The 8,157-nt window shown below is 40.8% G+C and overlaps 1 long non-coding RNA gene across 1 annotated transcript; it reads left to right on the top strand.

Moving 5' to 3' along the window:
* The first annotated feature begins 37 nt into the window (after positions 1-37).
* Positions 38-3,009, top strand: LOC110288838 (uncharacterized). Its single transcript, XR_002377303.3, has 3 exons — positions 38-114; positions 2,492-2,618; positions 2,737-3,009. It is a non-coding gene; the product is annotated as an uncharacterized LOC110288838 (long non-coding RNA).
* The last annotated feature ends 5,148 nt before the right edge of the window (positions 3,010-8,157 follow it).

Raw genomic sequence — 8,157 nt, forward strand, 5'->3', positions numbered from 1 at the left:
CCGCCCCTTGCTCCTCCCCTAGGTGGGAGGTGACCCTGTGAAGGCCAGGGCCTGTCTTCAGCCAGAGCTTCCCTCACTCACTATCTTGTTTGCCTTCTTCCTCCTTGAATCAAGGTAGGTAGCTTGCATAGCCCATTACTCAACTTGCATGGGATTTATCAATCTATCCCACAAGCGAATAGGTGCCCAGAATATTAATAATTAAAGAGTGTCATGGGCAAACAATAGTTCTGTTTTCTTGCTGTTGGGATTGAGACACCAAGGTTCAGAGGCTGTTCTGCATAATATTTACACACACCAAAGCTGGCTGGGTGGAGCCATTCACCTTCCAAAGGCAAACTGGGTATACATGAAACCTGAACTGGAAATGAATTGGTATTGGGGTGAGAGAAGAATGAAGCCAAGCAAAGGTTCTGATCAAGGCTCAAAGTTTAATAATAAAGTTTGTGTTTATAAAGGGAAAACCTACAAAACCCCCTTCTTCAGCTGCAGTATGTTGTAGAGCAATGTCAGTGCAGGCAGCCAAAACAGCTAAGTTCCCATGAGAACCTGCAACTGCAACAAAGACAGTTGTCACTGTCCTGGGTTGTCTTGGTGAATGTTCAAGGTCTGCTCAGTCTGCTCAAGGCTGGGAAGGTTACAGCTGGGCCTCCAGGTTCTCCCAGCACTCCTCACTCTCCACCTGTTACAGGGCAAGGTGGCAGACCCCACCTTGTACCTTGAACTTCCAGCCCAGGGACCAGGGTTGCCCTTCCTAGAAGCCCTTCCTACATAATCCAGACATTTTGTACTCTTTGTCTCTCTGTTTCTCTGTCTCAATCTCTCTCCCCTTTCTTCCCTCTGCAGTCTTTCTCCCTCCTTCTTCCTCCTTTTCCCTCCCAATCCCTACTCCCCTGCATTTTTCTCTCCCAGCTTGCCTTGCTGGCTCTTTCTCCCCACCTCTGCTCCTTATTCTCCCATCCCATGACTTCTCTGACCTTCTTGGGACTAGTGAACTCTCTGCTTCCTTGGGATCAGTGAATCCACTAGAGAGCTGCTCCTAATAAACCCGAAAATACTCAAATTTCACTTGGGTTGAGTCCTTCATGCTGGGCTTAGGTAAACTGCAGCTAGTTTTCAGCTGGTAGGTATGTAAACCCTGGAAGACAAACAGGAACCAGATGACAAACCCTGTGGAGCACTGCTGTTAGCCAGCACACCTTCCTCCGTGGGAAGGTGAACACACATTCACACATAGAACTGTATTAGTGAAGGTTCTCTAGATGAACAGACCTGATAGGGTAAATCTAGGTATGTACAAAGTGGATGTATTGGAATATTTCACAAGCTGTAGTCCAACAATGGCTAACTTAGCATGTGTAGGAGTAGGAAAACCTAGATGTGAACGTATCCAGACTCCCTCAATAAAATCCCAGTGCTTCCTTTCTTCATTGTCTTGGTATTGACTCCTATTCTCACCTTGCTGACCAAGGGCGGGGGGCATCTTTCTCCGTTCTTTCATCTTCTTGTCTTGCATCATGGCTATTCCTGTAGTCAAACTGACTACATGTGGAATTAACTAACACTGAAAGAGTTTGGGTACTGTGGAGGGATTTCTTTATTATAGCTTTTGAACTGTGAAAACCCTTCTTTAATCTGGATTTTTTTTGAGGTGCTAAGACCCCCCTTTACTCTAGGCCACAGCTTCTGGTGGTGGGCTACATAGAGAAAGGACACTGAAGATGGGAGCTGGTTCTCTCTGTCTACTTACCTTACATCTAGCTAACAACTTCCTTCCCTCTTTCCTTTCTTCTTCTTCTTCTTCTTGTGTGTGTGTGTGTGTGTGTTTGTGTGTGTGTGTGTGTGTGTGTGTGTGTGTGTGTGTTTCGAGAAAGGGTTTCTCTGTGTAGCCTTGGCTGTCCTGGAACTCACTCTTTCTTTCTTTCTTTCTTTCTTTCTTTCTTTCTTTCTTTCTTTCTTTCTTTCTTTCTTTTCCTGGCATTAAAAAGCCAACTTCATTGAAACACCAGTATATACTGAAGACTGAGGCATCCAACCACATTTACTGAACCACACTGGATTCTTCAACTTTCCATTGGTAGACAGCCATTGTTAGACTGTGAGATATTCAAATAAATTCACTTTCAACATGCATACAGAGATTCATTCTCTCAGTTCTGTTCATCAAGTGATTCTTTACTAATATAGCTGTGTGTGTGCACAGGTTTTTGTTTTTCCACCTTCCCACTGAGAAAGATGTGCCAGCTAACAATAGTGCTCCACAGTGTGTGTCATTTGTTTCCTGCTTTTCTCCCAGCTTGTCTCAGACCTACCAGGGGAAAAGTAGCTGTAGTTTGCCTGAACCCAGCATGAAGGCACAAAACAAAACTCTTGTTTCCTAAAACCCCTCTGTAATTGATAATATTCTGGGCACCCTTCTCCTGTGAGACAGATTAATAACACCACTACAACTTGAGTCAAGGGCTATGCAAGCCATCTACCTTGATTCCAGGAGGAAGAAGTGTCTATTGAGTGCTGGGAGGGGAGCTCAGGCAACCTCTGAAGTCTCCACCTGGTGAACACAGGGCCACTGCACACAAAGGGGAGGAGCAGGCGACTGAGCAGTGGAAGCTGGAGTGGTGAGTCCTCCCTGGGTCTGGGTGGGAAGACAGATGGGTAGACAATTGGAGGGCAGTCAACAATGGCTCAGTCAACAAGCCCACACAGATTTCTGCAATATTTCATTTTAAACACCAGAGGCAGAAGACCCGTGGATCCAGCGCTTTCAAGTAGGATCACAAGCTGGAGTTGTCACATGATTCATTTCCTTGTATTATGGAAGCCACTGCGTTTATGATTTACTACACCTTGGCATGTGTCTAACATCAAATGCATAGTTAATTATGTTTTGTTTTATGTTGTACTCATTTGCATAAAATCATGTTAGTTCCTTTTATTTCAAATGTAAGTAGCCTTTTATCATCATCCCATCTTATTATTATAATTATTGTTTATTTTATAAGAATTTTTACTTGTTTACAAGACATTAATTTCTGATTTGTTATATTCATACTGTAAGCTATTAAAGGGCTTTATATTTTTAATTTGCAGATTTATTTATCTTTTTAACATTTTATGAGTTTTTAAATTATGTAGCTGGTATCAATCTTAATTTTTAAAATTTATCAGAAATTGCTTCTTCAAATATTTCATATATGTATATATTAAATGCAAGTTTATTGGGAAGATACTTTCTGGTGGGCAAGTTCACTGGCCCCAAGGACCAAGGCCAAGGAAGTTTGCATGGGGAAAGAAGGCATGGGGGGGGGTAGAGACAGAGAGGGAGAGAGAGACAGAGAGGGGGACCATGTGTACTGAGAGAAGAGAGGAGAGGGGAGGGGAGGGGAGGAGAGGAGAAAAAGAGCTTCCCCCCTTTTTTTTTTCAAATAAATCTTTCTTCTGTGCCTTCATATTCCTATTGTGAATGTATATAATCTATTTGGGGAGGCCAAAGAAGGGACAGACTGACACAAGCCTCACCTCTGTACTGCAGATCTGTGAGAAAGCAATTCAACTCTCAAATGAGAGACTCAAGGTGCTTCCCATTCATTCTCATCACCATGAACTTCTACCGCTCAATTCTGTCTTTATAATGTCGGAACATCAACTTTAGTTTTACACACAGCCTTGTGTGTACAATAACCGTCCAAAATAGACCATGTCACCTGTACTTTGGTAATAGGATAAACCATACATTATACGCATTAAGTTGTCTTTAACTCTCAAAAAACATTTATTTTATGTGTCTCAGTTTAACACTAAACTACTAAAAAAATATATAAATCCCTCCTTGAAAGACTCACAGGCTAAGATCCAAGCATACTGAACTAAAATGAAGAATTTAGTAGTTAAGATAACAGATTTTTGGGCTGACGAGTTGGCTCAGCAGGTAAGAGCAATGACTGTTCTTCCAAAGGTCCTGAATTCAAATCCCAGCAACACATGGTGGCTCATATCCACCTGTAATAACATCTGACATCATCTTCTGGAGTGTTTAAAGATAGCAATAGTGTATTTATCTATAATAATAAATCTTTGGGAGAGAGCGAGCAGGGCCTAAGCAAGCAGGGCCAACAGAAGCAAGTGAGGTTGAGTTGAGCAAGGTCCCAAAATGCAATTCCTAAAAACCACACGAAAGCTCACAACCATCTGTACAGCTACAGTGTACTCGTATACATAAAGTAAATTAAATGAATAAATAGATAGATACATACATACATACATAGACACATAGATACATAGATAGATAGATACATAGATAAGATCTTTTTTTTTAAAGGAAATCAGATTTTCTTTTTTAAAAAATTATTTTATATATGTGAGTGCACTGTCACTGCCTTCAGACATACCAGAAGGCAGCACTGGATCCCCTTACAGATGGTTGTGAAATGTGAGATGGTTCTCTTAACTACTGAGCCAGCCCCCAGATTTTCATTATAAGTTTATTCTTCAGAATTTTTTTTTTGGTCAACATTTATGTTCTGGAAAGTTTTTTGTTAATTTGACACAAACTGGAGTCATGTCAGAGGAGAGAACCACAATTTTAAAATGTTCCATAGGGGCTGGAGAGATGGCTTAGCGGTTAAGAGCACTGACTGTTCTTCCAGAGGTCCTGAGTTCAATTCCCAGCAACCACATGGTGGCTCACAACCACCATGGATCTGATACTGCTGTGTCTGAAGACATTGAAAATAAATATATAAAATAAATACAATCTTAAAATAAATAAATAAATCTTTTTTAAAAAAAATGGGGGGCTGTGGCAGCTGGATAGATTGCTCAGTGGTTAAGAGCACAGACTCCTCTTTCAAAGGTCCTGAGTTCAATTCCTCACACCCACATGTTAGCTCACAACCATATATAAAGGGATCTGATGCACTGTTCTGGTGTGTCTGAAGACAGCAACAATGAACTCATATACATAAAATAAATAAAGCAATCTATTAAAAAAATTCCATAAGATTGGGCTGTAGGCAAGCCTGTAAGGCATTTTCTTCTTCAGTCACTGATGTGGGAGATCCCAGACCATTGTGGATGGTGGTCCTTTGGGCAGAAAGAAAGCAGGCTGAGCAGGCCACAGTAAACAACGAAGTAAGCAGCCCCCTTACTTGCCATTTAGGAGACTTGGTTAGGTTCATTTTCTCTACCAATTAAAGAATTAAAAGACTGGAACAACATTGAGAGCCTGCTGGTGGAAGAATGCATTCTACAAAAGCTTTGTTTTAAGCTGCCAGTCTTTTGTCTAAGGTCAACAAATTAGCGGGACTGAAGAGATGGCTCAGTGGTGAAATGAGTTTTGTACAAGCATGAGGATCTGAGTTCAAATGCCCAGAACCCACATGAAAACTAGGCATGGATCCAATGTGTTTGTAATCTCAGTTCTGTGGAGTATGAGGGAGACAGACAGATCTTAGAGCTGGCTGGACACCAGTCTCACAGAATCAAGAAGGTGTATACACATGTGAGTTTGTGTGTGTTTGTGTGAGTGTGTGTGAGTGTGTATGAGTGTGTATGAGTGTGTGAGATGTAGGGTGAATTTGGGTATAGAAGCAAATTGGTGTGACCTGTCTGGATTTGATGAGGAAAACAGTAGTCATTCTACACATTCTAAGTTTAAGGGTCTAAGATAAAATCAGGAACTGTGACTTTTACTAGAGCAGGGAGCACAGTTGTCAGGACAGCTGCCTGAAAGGCAACGACAATGTACCTATATATAATAAATAAATGTACCTATATATAATAAATAAATGTACCTATATATAATAAATAAATGTACCTATATATAATAAATAAATGTACCTATATATAATAAATAAATGTACCTATATATAATAAATAAATGTACCTATATATAATAAATAAATGTACCTATATATAATAAATAAATAAATAAAAGAAAAGAACACTGAAGGTAGAATATTCTTGTACTTTAAAGGAAAAAATAGCTGATGGAAGATAGGAGTAGAAAGACAGAGAACTAGCATCTTCCAATTTAGTAGGACTCCTACTATAAGGAGTAGAGCTAGAAACAAGAAATTGGGGACAAAAGGTATTGCCTCACTTGTACAGGACCATGTGGGCATTGGTCTTTGCTCTCATAAAGCTGCCATCTACCCAACACTACAGACTGCTTTGCAGATGGTGCATGGCACATGCATATTTCCACTTCCAAGACCCAACAGAGATAGTCTGTCACTATAGCAAAGTCACATAAATTTCCAGCACAGAAACACTGAAAATACTAAGTCAGGGTGCCAGGTTAGGTATCTGCTGAGGTCCACAGATGTCCATTCCCTGACTGCAATCTTCTTCCTGTGTTCCCATGGCAGAAGGAATACCGGAGCTCTCAGGTCTCTTTTCTAAGGCTAAAACCACACTCATGAGTACTCCATGAGGGATACATATTGTGACTTGATAATCTGCCAAAGGCTCATAATCACATTAAACTGTGGTCCCAGTTACCACACGCAGCTTCCAGAGGACATAAACATTTACTCTACAGCACAGAGGATCTAGTATTTCAGTGGCTTAATCCCAAAATTAGGAAAGAAATCTGAGTGTCTGGGTCTTTGGAGAGGGCTGCCTTAGGGGCTAACGCTGATGATGTAGAAGTAGCAGATGGGTCCCTGGTCAAGGCTTGGACTGGGCAGATTGTTCCATGTTTATTCCTTAAAAATACACTTCTAGAAAGCTATGTGAGGGCTGGCAACATGGCTCAGAGAGGAAAAAAAAGCACATATCACATAAACCTAAAGACCTGAGTGCAATCCCAGAGCTTAGGCAAAGGTAAAAAAACCAATTCCACAAAGTTGTCCTGATTTTCACACATGTGCCATTATATGTATGTGCCCACACATTCATCAGACACTATACACACAATAAAAATTAATAATTTGTCAAAAAATTTAAAAATAAATGTTACATGAATACCATACTTTAGTAGAATTATGCAAATTGCATGACAGATAACTAACATTAGTATAGCAATCTCTTTGCATGTTATTTAGAGTAATGGACACATTGGCCAATATCATGTGAGTAGTATAATCCCTATTGTTCATATGACAAAACAAGCTCTCAGAAGAAGAATGGAGGGGTAACATACCAGCATCAGAGGAGTCTACAGAAGAGCCTGAATACCACCTTTTTGTGGTCCAGAGAAGAAGGGGCTATCAATATGAGAGATGAGTGACAGAGCTAGTTGGCACCCAATAGACAGGAAGTGAGGGCTGCAGAAGCTCAGAGAAGTGGGACCAAGGTGGATGTGAAGGCACCCTGAGCAATGTAGGTGTTTCCCGAAAAGCTGAATGAGATCCGTGCCATTACTAGCTTAGGAAGACCCCAAAGCACAGTTTTGTGCTGTCTTTCTTGGTCTCAGCTAAGATGTAAACCATCCCTTTCTCCTGCATCCAGTCTGCATGTGTCACCCACCCATGTGTTGCTCTACCACTGTCTCTGTCTCAAATTTACTGTCACTGCAGCTGTGTTCAGATGACCCTTGCTGCCAGAGTGTTTGTGTTTTCTGGCTCCCTTTACCTTACTGTGGTGTGGCACTGCCATCTCGCATCGTCACAGGAAGAACTGTGCACATAATATTTTAAGGGTCAACAGCTAGTTTGTGTTACTTTTTACTGTAGTATGCAGTTAACATTGCTGTTAACCTGTTATTGTATTTAATTTAAAGGCTAAAGGTTATCACCAACATTCATGAACAGAAAACAGCATGCATAAGGCTTGGTGCTATTCCACTGGAGTCTCGTCATTCATTTCCCATGGATAAAGGATTACTAGTCTACTGAAGGACAGAGCACAGTACAAAAGTACATACGGAACACACTTAGAAGACTTAATGTTTGTGCACACACACAGTCCAAAAAGAGAAAATGGAAGCCTCATTTAATCAAAGTCTCCTTAGCAATTGTGTTTTCCATATATGTACAATTTTCAGCCAACTAAAGCTTAGGTACCAAAATATTTTTAGTAAAAGCTGTTTTTTTATGGAAATATTTCTACAATGAGATAATCCCTATAAAGCTTGGAACACAAGTCCTGGCGCACAGAGTTTAATAAGTCTCGTCCAGCGGGATTCAGTTATTCGTGGGTGGGAGGGGGACTGCA

Source organism: Mus caroli, unplaced genomic scaffold (assembly GCF_978045245.1).
Source record: "Mus caroli unplaced genomic scaffold, Mus_caroli_1 scaffold_4, whole genome shotgun sequence".
Taxonomy (NCBI): Eukaryota; Metazoa; Chordata; class Mammalia; order Rodentia; family Muridae; genus Mus; species Mus caroli.